This window comes from Mytilus galloprovincialis, chromosome 5 (genome assembly GCF_965363235.1).
Source record: "Mytilus galloprovincialis chromosome 5, xbMytGall1.hap1.1, whole genome shotgun sequence".
Classification (NCBI taxonomy): Eukaryota; Metazoa; Mollusca; class Bivalvia; order Mytilida; family Mytilidae; genus Mytilus; species Mytilus galloprovincialis.
The window spans coordinates 46,475,357-46,491,960 of NC_134842.1; the positions used below are offsets into that span (position 1 = coordinate 46,475,357).

The 16,604-nt window shown below is 36.5% G+C and overlaps 1 protein-coding gene across 2 annotated transcripts in view; it reads left to right on the top strand.

Moving 5' to 3' along the window:
• Window positions 1-4,280: 4,280 nt before the first annotated feature.
• The window catches only part of LOC143074571 (neuroglian-like), a 69,256-nt gene continuing 56,932 nt past the window's right edge, over window positions 4,281-16,604 (top strand). For both annotated transcript variants that reach the window (XR_012977940.1, XR_012977939.1), the window contains exon 1: window positions 4,281-4,385. The gene's annotated coding sequence lies outside the window, so the exon portion shown is untranslated. The remainder of the gene's footprint in view (window positions 4,386-16,604) is intronic.

Genomic DNA, 16,604 nt, shown 5'->3' on the forward strand with positions numbered 1-16,604 from the left:
GCGTGATACAAGGGATATACTGTGCTGGTTCTGGCTTACATTGTGTTACTTCTGGTTTCAAATGATTATAGGTAACTTCACACTGATTCTAAAACGAAATGGCTTCTGGTTACTTTCATATGAAATAAACGCAAATAGGGCTTCTTCCGGCTTATACAAGGTAACTTGCGATTAACGTTTCATTTGATAGATTGATGGATGACAGTATTTTAGTTGAATATGGCAAAGCTTTTCGGATTTTCGGTTCCTCAATGCTCATCATCTTCGTACTTTATTTTGTGTTTTAAATGTATTGATTCTAGTAATACAGGTGAAAATCTTACAGAAGAAATGCAAATTTGGCGTACATATTTAACCCGACTCGTATGTATATTGTATTAGTGTTGCGTCATGTCGCAACTTACTTTTTGACAGAAACATAATGTCGATTACTTTTACTTTTTATATAGAAGGGAGATAATACGAAACTTCCATTCAAAAAAAGTTACTTCCGGTTTTGCATGATTTTACAATAGTGAAATATATATGGCTTTTATGTACTTTTTCCAAAATAAATAAAATAGTTAGGAACTTCCGGCTACGAAATATCACTGTTTGGTGCAATATGATAGATTTTTTTTACACTGATACCAAAGTCACACCCTTTTAAGGTGCTTACACCTGAACTAAGTGCAACACAAAGCTACTTTAAAACACCTTTTTATTGTCAATTTTGTTTTTCCCCAGCGCAATGCAAATGATCGTATGCCTTATCATATACCATTGTATACCAGTAGGAAGGTTTAGTAGAGTCAACATTTATAGATCGTCAGATATGCCTTTGATTTTAATTTCAAATTCAAGGTTTAAGGTCATAGATATTCTATGTATCTATAATAAGCTGTTTTGAAGTTGACTGTACATGTTATACTGACAGACAGCTTATTCAAAATATATACGGGTTGCAAACTTTTATGAAATATCACCAAGTATACATATACACCATATATAGATACAAAGATTAACATTGTGTACATCATTCGCGCGTTTCGTCAACAAAAGATTTAACGGTGACGTTTAAATAAAAAAGTTTAAAAAAGGCAAATAAATTACGAAATTGAAGAGTATTGAAGACCTTAATTTCGAACGAATTTCCCAAATATAGCTTATGAAATCTTCTCAAGTAAGAGGTTTAGCTAGCTTTAAAATCAGGTTTAATCCACCATTTTCTACATAAAAAATGCCTGTACCAAGTCAGGAATATAACAGTTGTTGTCCATCCGTTTGATGTGTTTGAGTTTTTTTATTGTGCTATTTGATTAGGGACTTTCCGTTTTTGAATTTTCCTCGGAGTTCAGTATTTCTGTGATTTTACTTTTTCCATGTGTAGCAAATTCTTATTATTTCGACAAGATCAATGTTTTCTAAACAATCATTTCATGATAATAACAATATCAATGATAAATAATGACAACACAGACGTGCTGACTACTATGCTAGTGATACCCTAGGGGAATACGCTTCCACCAGCAATATTGGCATTGACTAAATAAACTCATCATGTAGTACCAGCATTACCATTTTTTCCCAATCGCGCGTTTTTTCTACAAAAGACTCATCAGTGACGCTCTACTGAAACTAGGTTTTACCAAAAACAGCAAATATAATGTACTAAACAATGTATTTTTGAAGTATAAATTTATAAGCGTTAGAAAGCACTTCCACGAATACAAAGTAAGGTTGCTACAAGGTATAATTAACAATCAGGCACAATTCCTCTGTCGATAAATCTAACGAATTGAAGACGAGAAGAGGTACCAAGCAAAATTGATTACATGACCTTGACGTTTTCCTTTTAGTTTACGAAGGACCCCACATTTCTAGTGTAAAACCATTCAAACGGGAAAACCAACGGTCTAATCTATATGAACAAATGAGAAACGAGAAACACTTATGAACCACATCAACAAACGACAACTACTGAACTTCAGATTCCTGACTAAGGACAGGTGCAAACAATTGCAGCGGGTTTAAACGTTTTAATGGTATCAAACCTTCACCCTTATCTGAAACAATAGTGAAACATCACAACATATAAAGACATACTATGAAACATCAATTGAAATGGCTATAGGTATACATATATATGAATATTTGTCAGAAAAAAGTGAGTGTGCTCAATTTTTAGAAATTTCAGACTTTAAGTCTAACAAGGGGCATTTAAATATGTATAAAAAGACATTACAATTGATGTTTTTAAAAAAGTCTTCCTAGATATATAAAGAACAAAATACATGTAACTTGTTGAAACATTCACGTGCACATCATGGTAAATGTTCAAGACAAAGTACACTCCTTCAACCTTAGCTTCCCATTCTTTATTTGGAATATTCCGTAAATCTGTAAAATGAGAGAAAGCGAAAACAATGACAACCAACCCACAAACCATTACAACTTCAAAAGACGCCATCATTTTTTTTTATCTAAAGTACAACAATTGTATCATGGAGCTTTACTTTGTATAGGTGACCATCAGCAAATAGTTAACGTTCTGCGATGATTTCGTTTCACCTCTTAATCTGGCATGTTTTTGTGAGTTTTCAATTTCTTTTATTGAACTTAATTTATACAAAATACAGACCTTACAATTTGATTCAGGCATTTGCTATTTCAGAGAAACATACTGTAGTAAGCATTCATTTTCATTGGGTTAAATGTGTTCGGTTTGATCTCAAAATTTGATTTCACGGGGATTATTTTTGAAAGATAAAAGACTTATTCATGTTATTATACCTTACATATATTTTATTACAAACAATTCTATTGAGTATCACGTTATTATTTGACCTGGAACAATTCAGTTAATTTTCTTTCAATTGCAAGGAAGGACGAATAACCCTAAAAATTTACACCAGTGGGGAATAACCCTATTATTTACCGGCGAATAACCTTTTTAGTTTCTTGATTTGTACTCATGAAAATGACGTCACAGACTTACATAAAAAAATAGCAACGTTCAAGTTACAGGAAGTCCATGGATCAAGAGAAGAGGAAAATAAGGCTTTGGACGTGCATCTTGTCACATCTCTAATAAACGGTCCTTTTCAGGGCCATCAATATTATCTTACATAAAGAATCTACCTTTGTTGTACATACGAGAATTCTAAAACACAAATGACGTATTTTTGAACGTCAACTTGTGTTTGTAACTGACTCAAGTAAGGTTAAGTGCTTTTACAATGATTCAAAATGCCCTTCCACTGTTAGCTCGGTATAATAAAACAATTGTGGCCCCTTAGAAGCGATGAATATCCAAGATTGTCAAACCTGAAAAGTAATTTTATTCGGGCTGCGCCCTCAGTGAAATAACCTTCTCGTGTTGACAATTTTGGATATTCACCTTTTCACCGGAGGACTTTTAATATCAATATTAACTTATCATTGAACTTTTACTATTACTTAATATATATAACAAATATAACAAAGTAAAATAAATAAAATACTAAACTCCAAGGAAAATTCGAAACGAAAAATCCTTTAACAAATGGCAAAATTAAAAAGCTCAAACACACCAAACGAATGGAAAACAACTGTCATAATCCTGACTTGGTACAGGCATTTCCTTATGACTACCCATGAAAGAAACAACATTAAAATCCCAACCTAAATTTCTTGTTTACAGTATTCTAGTTTACTATAACGAACTGCACATGAATGTTTATCAGACTGTGGTTTTTGAACTTAGGTTAACACAAATACACATAACATAATCTTTCATGTTGGTAGATTTTACTAGACAGAAAATAATACAGTACAATGGTTTAGTGAAGAGGACGTTGTGCTATTTATATCTAAATCTTAAGCTTCAATTTGAAGTCTTGTATTTTAATGCATTCAATAAAAAAAAGAACACACCAAATAATAGACACCAACAACACAAGCAATAATAAAAACTACGATAGATTAATATTTTCCATTCCTATTTTTTCCGCCATCCAACAAAACTTTTGAAAAGGCACATGATGAAAGCAGGGTCATACACATGTACTATACTCTGTAACTTGTAAAACTGGGGATTCTTAACAACCAACAGACAAATATAAGTTGATATTGAGATTTTCACAGCTATTATTATTTGATTGAGAGTGAATGATATTCTTCATTACATGCACATACACACGATGACGAATAAGATATATATATATATATATATATCTTATACATGCATTCCGTGTGCACTTTGTGATTATTCTATGTTTTGTGATATACACGCATTATCGGTTTCATATTTCTTTCTTTTTAGAATATAGCAATTCTGTTCTAGATAATTGCACTATTGAACTGTATCATGGACGGGAATAAGCACTTGTCAGCCAGAAGATTATCATTTGTTATTCTCATTTCCGGTAAGTTTTATAATACAACTGTTTAATGTTGCATTTCTGTAAATATAGACAATGCAGTTTCCCATATGGACGTCAAGTTGGTTACCTATTCCCTATTCCCTATTCGTTACCTATTCCCTATTCCCTATTCGTTACCTATTCGTTACCTATTCCCTATTCCCTATTCGTTACCTATTCGTTACCTATTCCATATTCCCTATTCGTTACCTATTCGTTACCTATTCCCTATTCCCTATTCGTTACCTATTCGTTACCTATTCGTTACCTATTCCCTATTCGTTACCTATTCGTTACCTATTCGTTACCTATTCCCTATTCCCAATTCGTTACCTATTCGTTACCTATTCCCTATTCGTTACCTATTCGTTACCTATTCCCTAGCTATTCCCTTTGGAACTTAAAAATGGCTGCCATCACCATGGAAACAGAAAAATGGTGAAAAAATATAATTTTGGAGTTAGGTGAATTGTTTGAGATTGCTTAAGCTTAAAATCTTTAGATTTTAATACAGTGTAGGTGCCCACTATATACTGCTTTGGGATGATTTGGGGAATCATTGGAACTGCTATGTTGCCACGGATACTACACCAAAAATTTCCAAAACATGGAAATGCTCCAAATTTTTTTAAACTTCACAGTAACGATGAGCAACATTAGTAGATAGGGAATTTGGCGTTGGAATTTCCAAAATGTCTGCCGTTACCATGGAAACAATGCAAAACACGTCAAAATGCTCCAAAAACTTCAGGGTTTGGTGAATAATTTTGGTATGCCTTAATTTAGAATCATCTAATTTTTATACAATATAGTTTTTAACTATTTACAGCTTTTGAATGATTTTGACAATCATTGGAACTATAATGTTACCATGGATACAGCAGCAAAAATTTCAAAAAATTTCAAAATGCTTTAAACTTAATGAAACTTCACAATAATGTTGACTGTCATGTGTTGAAGCAGAATTTGGCGTTGGAATTTCCAAAATGGCTGCTGTTGCCATGGAAACATAAAAAATTTCAAAAATTTCAAAATGCTTCAAATGTTCTGAAAATTTGTAGAAAAATGAATTGCCATGCATATATGTAAAATCACTGTTTAAAATTTTTAAAATGGCTGCCACTTAGTGGCAATGGGGGAAGGGTGACATCCGCTTTTGCTTGCAATGGCAAATCTAGTTATTCTTCTTCTTCCTCTTCTTCCTCTTCTTCCTCTTCTTCTTCCGCCACTTTAAAAATGAACTTGTCCGCAGCATTTCTCCAAAACTACTTGTCAGATTTACTTAGGGTTTCATAAAATGTTAGACTAATATGTCTAGGTGAGCCACCAATCGTTCATTTGTGCATTGGGGTCTATTAAGGGGTATTTGGGGGGGGGGGGGGGGGGAGAAAGAAGGGAGGGATTTACTATAGAACCCTATGGGATTTTATTTTCTAAAATTTTCAAATGAATATAACTTGAAAACTGTAAGTCATAGGTACATGCAGTCTTCAGAAATGACTAAAGGACAATAAAACAAATCACATGAAATATAGGAGAGTCCCTGGGGGTCATCCCTACACCCTTCAATTCGAGAATATGCTTTTAACTTGTAAACGGTCCAGATCCCCACCCCTAAACCACATATATTCTTGTATGGGACAATAAAACTAATCAAATGAAATTAAATAAAAGTTCCTGAGGGTCACCCCCACCCCGTTCAATTTGAGAATGTACTATTATCTTGTAAACGGTCCAGGACCCCAACCCCTAAACCATATATATTCTTGAATAAGACGATAAAACAAATCAAATGAAATTAAATGAAGTCCCCGGGGGTCATCCCCACCCCGTTCAATTTTAGAATGTGCTATTATCTTGTAAACGGTCCAGATCCCCATCCCTAAACCATATATATTCTTGTAGGGGACAATAAAACTAATCAAATGAAATTAAATGGAAGTTCCTGGGGGTCACCCCCACCCCCTTCAATTTGAGAATGTACTATTATCTTGTAAATGGTCCAGATCCCCACCCCTAAACCATATATTTTCTTGTAGGGGACAATAAAACAAATGAAATGAAATAAAAGGAAAGTCCCTAGGGGGTCACCCAACCCCCTCTTGTTTGAAAACTTATAAACAGTCAACATCCCCACCCCTAAACTATATATATTCTTGTAAGGGACAATAAAACTAATCAAATTAAATTAAACGGAAGTTCCTGGGGGGTCACCTCCACCCCGTTCAATTTGAGAATGTACTATTATCTTATAAATGGTCCAGATTCCCACCCCTAAACCATATATTTTCTTGTAGGGGACAATAAAACAAATGAAATGAAATAAAAGGAAAGTCCCTAGGGGGTCAGCCCACCCCCTCTTGTTTGAAAACTTGTAAACGGTCAACATCCCCACCCCTAAACTATATATATTCTTGTAAGGGACAATAAAACTAATCAAATGAAATTAAATGGAAGTTACTTGGGGTCACCCCCACCCCGTTCAATTTGAGAATGTACTATTATCTTGTAAATGGTCCAGATCCCCACCCCTAAACCATATATGTTCTTGTAGGGGACAATAAAACAAATAAAATGAGATAAAAGGGAAGTCCTGAGGGGGTCATCCCACTCCCTCTTATTTGAAACCGATCCTTTTACTTTATGTTCGATACTCATTTGTTCCTTATTTGATTTTTATATGTTCTACTTTTTAACTGCTTTATGTCCGTATGTTTGAAGATGGATCTTGGTTCGAAGGGATGAAATCACCGTGTTAGCGCTTGCATAAAAAAAAAGATGTGGTATGATTGCCAATGAGACAACAACCCACAATAGACCAAAATGACACAGAAACTATCAACTATAGGTCAATGTACGGCCTTCAACAATGAGCATAGCCCAAACCGTGTAGTCACCTATAAAAGGCACAGATATGACAATTTCAAACAATTTAAACAACAAAACTAAGCCGTATTTCATATACAAAAAAAATAAACGGAAAACAAATATGTAACACAAAAACAAACGATAACTACTTAATTTCAGGCTCTTGTCTAGGGACAGGCACATACTAACATAATGTGGTGGGTTTAAACATGTAAGCAGGGTGTACATCGTTTCGGAGCATGCTATTACCTTGTTTAATTCGTTCCATCACTCGCTTATAATTCGCTTATAATACGTGTATCATACGTTGCACCTTTTAAAACATGATTTTCAATTGTTTTGTTGTCTCTGGTGGAAGATTTGGGTTCTTAGAGGTGATATAACTCTTTAAGCGCATATGTACCTGTTCCAGCGCTCGGATAATACCCTGTTAAATATTCGTTACTTATTCGCTTTTAATACGTTTGTTGTACGTTGCACCTTTTAGAAAAGGACTTTCAATTGTGTTCATATCTCTGGTGGTAATAATGTGTTCTTATAGATGAAATATCCCTATTAGCGCGTATGTACCCGTTCCAGCGCTCGGATAATACCCTGTTACTTATTCGTTCCTTATTCGCTTTTAATGCGCGGGGTAAGTATACGTTGCACCTAAAATAAATCGTTTTTTAATTGTGTTCATGTCTCTAGTGGTAACAATGTGTTCTTAGAGACGAAATGACCCTATCAGGGCGCATGTACCCGTTCCAGCGCTCGGTTAATACCCTGTTACCTATTCGTTACCTATTCGTTACCTATTCACTTATAATACGTTTGTTGTACGTTGCACCTTTTAGAAAAGGATTTTCACTTGTGTTCATGTCTCTGGTGGTAACAATGTGTAATTAGAGATGAAATGACCCTATTAGCGCACATGTACCCGTTCCAGCGCTCGGTTAATACCCTGTTACCTATTCGTTACCTATTCGTTACCTATTCGTTACTAATTCGCTTTTAATACGTTTGTTGTACGTTGCACCTTTAAGAAAAGGATTTTCAATTGTGTTCATATCTCTTGTGGTAATAATGTGTTTTTATAAATGAAATACCCCTATTAGCGCATATTACCCGTTCCAGCGCTTGAATAATACCCGCTTACTTATTCGTTCCTTATTCGCTTTTAATGAGCAGGGTATACGTTGCACCTTGAAATAAATCGTTTTTTAATTGTGTTCGTGTCTCTGGTGGTAACAATGTCTTCTGAGAGATGAAATGACCCTATTAGTGCGCATGTACCCATTCCAGCGCTCGGTTAATAACCTGTTACCTATTCGTTACCTATTCACTTATAATACGTTTGTTGTACGTTGTACCTTTTAGAAAAGGATTTTCAATTGTGTTCATGTCTCTGGTGGTAACAATGTGTTCTTAGAGATGAAATGACCCTATTAGCGCATATGTACCCGTTCCAGCGCTCGGTTAATACCCTGTTACCTATTCGTTACCTATTCGTTACTTATTCGCTTTAAATACGTTTGTTGTACGTTGCACCTTTTAGAAAAGGATTTTCACTTGTGTTCATGTCTCTGGTGGTAACAATATGTAATTAGAGATGAAATGACCCTATTAGCGTGCATGTACCCGATCCAGCGCTCAGTTAATACCCTGTTACCTATTCGTTACCTATTCACTTATAATACGTTGGTTGTACGTTGCTCCTTTTAGAAAAGGATTTTCACTTGTGTTCATGTCTCTGGTGGTAACAATGTGTAATAAGGGATGAAATGACCCTTTTAGCGTGCATGTACCCATTCCAGCGCTCGGTTAATACCCTGTTACCTATTCGTTACCTATTCACTTATAATACGTTTGTTGTACGTTGCACCTTTTAGAAAAGGATTTTCAATTGTGTTCATGTCTCTGGTGGTAATAATGTGTTCTTAGAGATGAAATGACCCTATTAGCCCATATGTACCCGTTCCAGCGCTCGGTTAATACCTTGTTACCTATTCGTTACCTATTCGTTACTTATTCGCTTTAAATACGTTTGTTGTACGTTGCACCTTTAAAAAAAAGGATTTTCACTTGTGTTCATGTCTCTGGTGGTAACAATGTGTAATAAGGGATGAAATGACCCTATTAGCGTGCATGTATCCGTTCCAGCGCTCAGTTAATACCCTGTTACCTATTCGTTACCTATTCGTTACCTATTCACTTATAATACGTTTGTTGAACGTTGCACCTTTTAGAAAAGGATTTTTAATTGTGTTCATGTCTCTGGTGGTAACAATGTGTTCTTAGAGATTAAATGACCCTATTAGCGCGCATGTACCCGTTCCAGCGCTCAGTTAATACCCTGTTACCTATTCGTTACCTATTCGTTACTTATTCGCTTTTCATACGTTTGTTGTACGTTGCACCTTTTAGAAAAGGATTTTCAATTGTGTCCATGTCTCTGGTGGTAACAATGTCTTCTCAGAGATAAAATGACTCTATTAGCGTGCATGTACCCGTTCCAGCGAGCGGATAATACCCTGTTACTTATTCGTTCCTTATTCGCTTTTAATGCAAAGGGTAAGTATACGTTGCACCTTGAAATAAATCGTTTTTTTAATTGTGTTCATGTCTCTGGTGGTAACAATATGTTCTTAGAGACGAAATGACCCTATTAGAGCGCATGTACCCGTTCCAGCGCTCGGTTAATACCCTGTTACCTATTCGTTACCTATTCACTTATAATAGGTTTGTTGTACGTTGCACCTTTTAGAAAAGGATTTTCACTTGTGTTCATGTCTCTGGTGGTAACCATGTGTTCTTAGAGATTAAATGACCCTATTACCGCACATGTACCCGTTCCAGCGCTCGGTTAATATCCTTTTACCTATTCGTTACCTATTCGTTACTTATTCGCTTTAAATACGTTTATTGTACGTTGCACCTTTGAGAAAAGGATTTTCACTTGTGTTCATGTCTCTGGTGGTAACAATGTGTAATTAGAGATGAAGTGACCCTATTTGCGTGCATGTACCCGTTCCAGCGCTCGGTTAATATCCTGTTACCTGTTCGTTGCCTATTCGTTACCTATTCGTTACCTTTTCACTTATAATACGTTTGTTGTACGTTGCACCTTTTAGAAAAGGATTTTCACTTGTGGTCATGTCTCTGGTGGTACAAATGTGTTCTTAGAGATGAAATGACCCTATTAGCGCATATGTACCCGTTCCAGCGCTCGGTTAATACCCTGTTACCTATTCGTTACCTATTCGTTACTTATTCGCTTTAAATACGTTTGTTGTACGTTGCACCTTTTAGAAAAGGATTTTCAATTGTGTTCATGTCTCTGGTGGTAACAATGTGTTCTTAGAGATGAAATGACCCTATTAGCCCATATGTACTCGTTCCAGCGCTCGGTTAATACCCTGTTACCTATTCGTTACCTATTCGTTACCTATTCACTTATAATACGTTTGTTGTACGTTGTACCTTTTAGAAAAAGATTTTTAATTGTGTCCATGTCTCTGGTGGTAACAATGTGTTCTTAGAGATTAAATGACCCTATTAGCGCGCATGTACCCGTTCCAGCGCTCGGTTAATACCCTGTTATCTATTCGTTACCTATTCGTTACTTATTCGCTTTTCATACGTTTGTTGTACGTTGCACCTTTTAGAAAAGGATTTTCAATTGTGTCCATGTCTCTGGTGGTAACAATGTCTTCTCAGAGATAAAATGACTCTATTAGCGTGCATGTACCCGTTCCAGCGCGCGGATAATACCCTTTTACTTATTCGTTCCTTATTAGCTTTTAATGCAAGGGGTAAGTATACCTTGCACCTTGAAATAAATCGTTTTTTTAATTGTGTTCATGTCTCTGGTGGTAACAATATGTTCTTAGAGACGAAATGACCCTATGAGAGCGCATGTACCCGTTCCAGCGCTCGGTTAATACCCTGTTACCTCTTCGTTACCTATTCACTTATAATACGTTTGTTGTACGTTGCACCTTTTAGAAAAGAATTTTCACTTGTGTTCATGTCTCTGGTGGTAACCATGTGTTTTTAGAGATGAAATGACCCTATTAGCGCATATGTACCTGTTCCAGCGCTCGGTTAATACCCTTTTACCTATTCGTTACTTATTCGCTTTAAATACGTTTGTTGTACGTTGCACCTTTGAGAAAAGGATTTTCACTTGTGTTCATGTCTCTGGTGGTAACAATGTGTTCTTAGAGATGAAATGACCCTATTAGCGCATATGTACCCGTTCCAGAGCTCGGTTAATACCCTGTTACCTATTCGTTACCTATTCCTTACTTATTCGCTTTAAATACGTTTGTTGTAAGTTACACCTTTTAGAAAAGGATTTTCACTTGTGTTCATGTCTCTGGTGGTAACAATGTGTAATAAGAGATGAAGTGACCCTATTAGCGTGCATGTACCCGTTCCAGCGCTCGGTTAATATCCTGTTACCTGTTCGTTGCGTATTCATTACCTATTCGTTACCTATTCACTTATAATACGTTTGTTGTACGTTGCACCTTTTAGAAAAGGATTTTCACTTGTGGTCATGTCTCTGGTGGTAACAATATGTAATTAGAGATGAAATGACCCTATTAGCGTGCATGTATCCGTTCCAGCGCTCGGTTAATACCCTGTTACCTATTCGTTACCTATTCGTTACCTATTCACTTATAATACGTTTGTTGTACGTTGCACCTTTTAGAAAAGGATTTTCAATTGTGTTCATGTCTCTGGTGGTAACAATGTGTTCTTAGAGATGAAATGATCCTATTAACCGGTATGTACCCGTTCAAGCGCTTGGTTAATACCCTGTTACCTATTCGTTACCTATTCGTTACCTATTCACTTATAATACGTTTGTTGTACGTTGCACCTTTTAGAAAAGGATTTTCAATTGTGTTCATGTCTCTGGTGGTAACAATGTGTTCTTAGAGATGAAATGACCCTATTAGCGCATATGTACCCGTTCCAGAGCTCGATTAATACCCTGTTACCTATTCGTTACTTATTCGCTTTAAATACGTTTGTTGTACGTTGCACCTTTTAGAAAAGGATTTTCACTTGTGTTCATGTCTCTGGTGGTAACAATGTGTAATTAGAGATGAAATTACCCTATTAGCGTGCATATACCCATTCCAGCGCTCGGTTAATACCCTGTTACCTATTCGTTACCTATTCGTTACTTATTCGCTTTTAATACGTTTGTTGTACGTTGCACCTTTAAGAAACGGATTTTCAATTGTGTTCATATCTCTTGTGGTAATAATGTGTTCTTATAGATGAAATACAGCTTTTAGCGCATATTACCCCTTCCAGCGCTCGGATAATACCCGGTTACTTATTCGTTCCTTATTCGCTTTTAATGCGCAGGGTATACGTTGCACCTTGAAATTAATCGTTTTTTAATTGTGTTCGTGTCTCTGGTGGTAACAATGTGTTCTTAGAGATAAAATGACCCTATTAGCGCATATGTACCCGTTCCAGCGCTCGGTTAAAACGCTGTTACCTATTCGTTACTTATTCGCTTTAAATATGTTTGTTGTACGTTGCACTTTTAGAAAAGGATTTTCACTTGTGTTCATGTCTCTGGTGGTAACAATGTGTAATTAGAGATGAAATGACCCTATAAGCGTGCATGTACCCGTTCCAGCGCTCGGTTAATACCCTCTTACCTATTCGTTACCTATTCGTTACCTATTCACTTATAATATGTTTGTTGTACGTTGCACCTTTTAGAAAAGGATTTTCAATTGTGTCCATGTCTCTGGTGGTAACAATGTGTTCTTAGAGATGAAATGACCCTATTAGCGCGCATGTACCCGTTCCACCGCTCGGTTAATACCCTGTTACCTATTCGTTACCTATTCGTTACCTATACATTTATAATACGTCTGTTGTACGTTGCACCTTTCAGAAAAAGGATTTTCAATTTTGTCCATGTCTCTGGTGGTAACAATGTCATCTTAGAGATGAAATGACTTGATTACCGTGCATGTACCCGTTCAAGCGCTCGGTTAATACCCTGTTACCTATTCGTTACCTATTCGTTACTTATTCGCTTTAAATACGTTTGTTGTACGTTGCACCTTTTAGAAAAGAATTTTCACTTGTGCTCATGTCTCTGGTGGTAACAATGTGTAATTAGAGATGAAATGACCCTATTAGCGCGCATGTACCCGTTCCAGCGCTCGGTTAATACCCTGTTACCTATTCGTTACCTATTCGTTACCTATTCACTTATAATATGTTTGTTGTACGTTGCACCTTTTAGAAAAAGATTTTCAATTGTGTTCATATCTCTGGTGGTAACAATGTGTTCTTAGAGATGAAATGACCCTATTAGCGCGCATGTACCCGTTCCACAATTGAAAATCCTTTTCTAAAAGGTGCAACGTACAACAAACGTATGAAAAGCGAATAAGTAACGAATAGGTAACGAATAGGTAACAGGGTATTAACCGAGCGCTGGAACGGGTACATGCGCGCTAATAGGGTCATTTAATCTCTAAGAACACATTGTTACCACCAGAGACATAAACACAATTGAAAATCCTTTTCTAAAAGGTGCAACGTACAACAAACGTATTATAAGTGAATAAGTAACGAATAGGTAACAGGGTATTAACCGAGCGCTGGAACGGGTACATGCGCGCTAAAAGGGTCATTTCATCTCTTACAACACATTGTTACCACCAGAGACATGGACACAATTGAAAATCCTTTTCTAAAAGGTGCAACGTACAAAAAACGTATTATAAGTGAATAGGTAACGAATAGGTAACAGGGTATTAACCGAGTGCTGGAAAGGGTACATGCGCGCTAATAGGGTCATTTCATCTCTAATTACACATTGTTACCACCAGAGACATGAACACAAGTGAAAATCCTTTTGTAAAAGGTGCAACATACAACAAACGTATTTAAAGCGAATAAGTAACGAATAGGTAACGAATAGGTAACAGGGTATTAACTGAGCGCTGGAACGGGTACATATTCGCTAATAGGGTCATTTCATCTCTAAGAACATATTGTTACCACCAGAGACATGAACACAATTGAAAATCCTTTTCTAAAAGATGCAACGTACAACAAACGTATTATAATTGAATAGGTAACAAATAGGTAATGAATAGGTAACAGGATATTAACCGAGCGCTGGAACGGATACATGCACGCTAATAGGGTCATTTCATCCCTTATTACACATTGTTACCACCAGAGACATGAACACAAGTGAAAATCCTTTTCTAAAAGGTGCAACGTACAACAAACGTATCTAAAGCGAATAAGTAACGAATAGGTAACGAATAGGTAACAGGGTATTAACCGAGCGCTGGAACGGGTCCATATGCGCTAATAGGGTTCTTTCATCTCTAAGAACATATTGTTACCACCAGAGACATAAACACAATTGAAAATCCTTTTCTAAAAGGTGCAACGTACAACAAACGTATTATAAGTGAATAGGTAACGAATAGGTAAAGAATAGGTAACAGGATATTAACCGAGCGCTGGAACGGGTACATATGGGCTAATAGGGTCATTTCATCTCTAAGAAGACATTGTTACCACCAGAGACACGAACACAACTGAAAATCCTTTTCTAAAAGGTGCAACGTACAACAAACGTATTATAAGTGAATAGGTAACGAATAGGTAAAGAATAGGTAACAGGGTATTAACCGAGCGCTGGAACGGATACATGCACGCTAATAGGGTCATTTCATCTCTAATTACATATTGTTACAACCAGAGACATGAACACAAGTGAAAATCCTTTTCTAAAAGGTGCAACGTACAACAAACGTATTTAAAGCGAATAAGTAACGAATAGGTAACGAATAGGTAACAGGGCATCAACCGAGCGCTGGAACGGGTACATATGCGCTAATAGGGTCATTTCATCTCTAAGAACACATTGTTACCACCAGAGACATGAACACAATTGAGAATCCTTTTCTAAAAGGTGCAACGTACAACAAACGTATTATAAGTGAGTAAGTAACGAATAGGTAACGAATAGGTAACAGGGTATTAACCGAGCGCTGAAACGGGTACATGCGCGCTAATAGGGTCATTTCATCTCTAAGAACATATTGTTACCACCAGAGACATAGACACAATTGAAACTCCGTTTCTAAAAGGTGCAACGTACAACAAACGTATTTAAAGCGAATAAGTAACGAATAGGTAACGAATAGGTAACAGGGTTTAAACCGAGCGCTGGAACGGGTACATATGCGCTAATAGGGTCATTTCATCTCTAAGAACACATTGTTACCACCAGAGACATGAACACAATTGAAAATCCTTTTCTAAAAGGTGCAACGTACAACAAACGTATTATAAGTGAATAAGTAACGAATAGGTAACGAATAGGTAACGAATAGGTAACAGGGTATTAACCGAGCGCTGGAACGGGTACATGCACGCTAATAGGATCATTTCATCTCTAATTACACATTAGTACCACCAGAGACATGAACACAAGTGAAAATCTTTTTTCTAAAAGGTGCAACGTACAACAAACGTATTATAAGTGAATAGGTAACGAATAGGTAATAGGGTATTAACCGAGCGCTGGAACGGGTACATGCGCGCTAATAGGGTCATTTCATCTCTAATTACACATTGTTACCACCAGAGACATGAACACAAGTGAAAATCCTTTTCTAAAAGGTGCAACATACAACAAACGTATTTAAAGCGAATAAGTAACGAATAGGTAACAGGGTATTAACCGAGCGCTGGAACGGGTACATATGCGCTAATAAGGTCATTTCATCTCTAAGAACATATTGTTACCACCAGAGACATGAACACAATTGAAAATCCTTTCCTAAAAGGTGCAACGTACAACAAACGTATTATAAGTGAATAGGTAACGAATAGGTAAAGAATAGGTAACAGGATATTAACCGAGCGCTGGAACGGATACATGCACGCTAATAGGGTCATTTCATCCCTTATTACGCATTGTTACCACCAAAGACATGAACACAAGTGAAAATCCTTTTCTTCAAGGTGCAACGTACAACAAACGTATTTAAAGCGAATAAGTAACGAATAGGTAACGAATAGGTAACAGGGTATTAACCGAGCGCTGGAACGGGTACATCACGCTAATAGGGTCATTTCATCTCTAATTACACATTGGTACCACCAGAGACATGAACACAAGTGAAAATCTTTTTCTAAAAGCTGCAACGTACAACAAACGTATTTAAAGCGAATAAGTAACGAATAGGTAACGAATAGGTAACAGGGTTTAAACCGAGCGCTGGAACGGGTACATATGCGCTAATAGGGTCATTTCATCTCTAAGAACACATTGTTACCACCAGAGACATGAACACA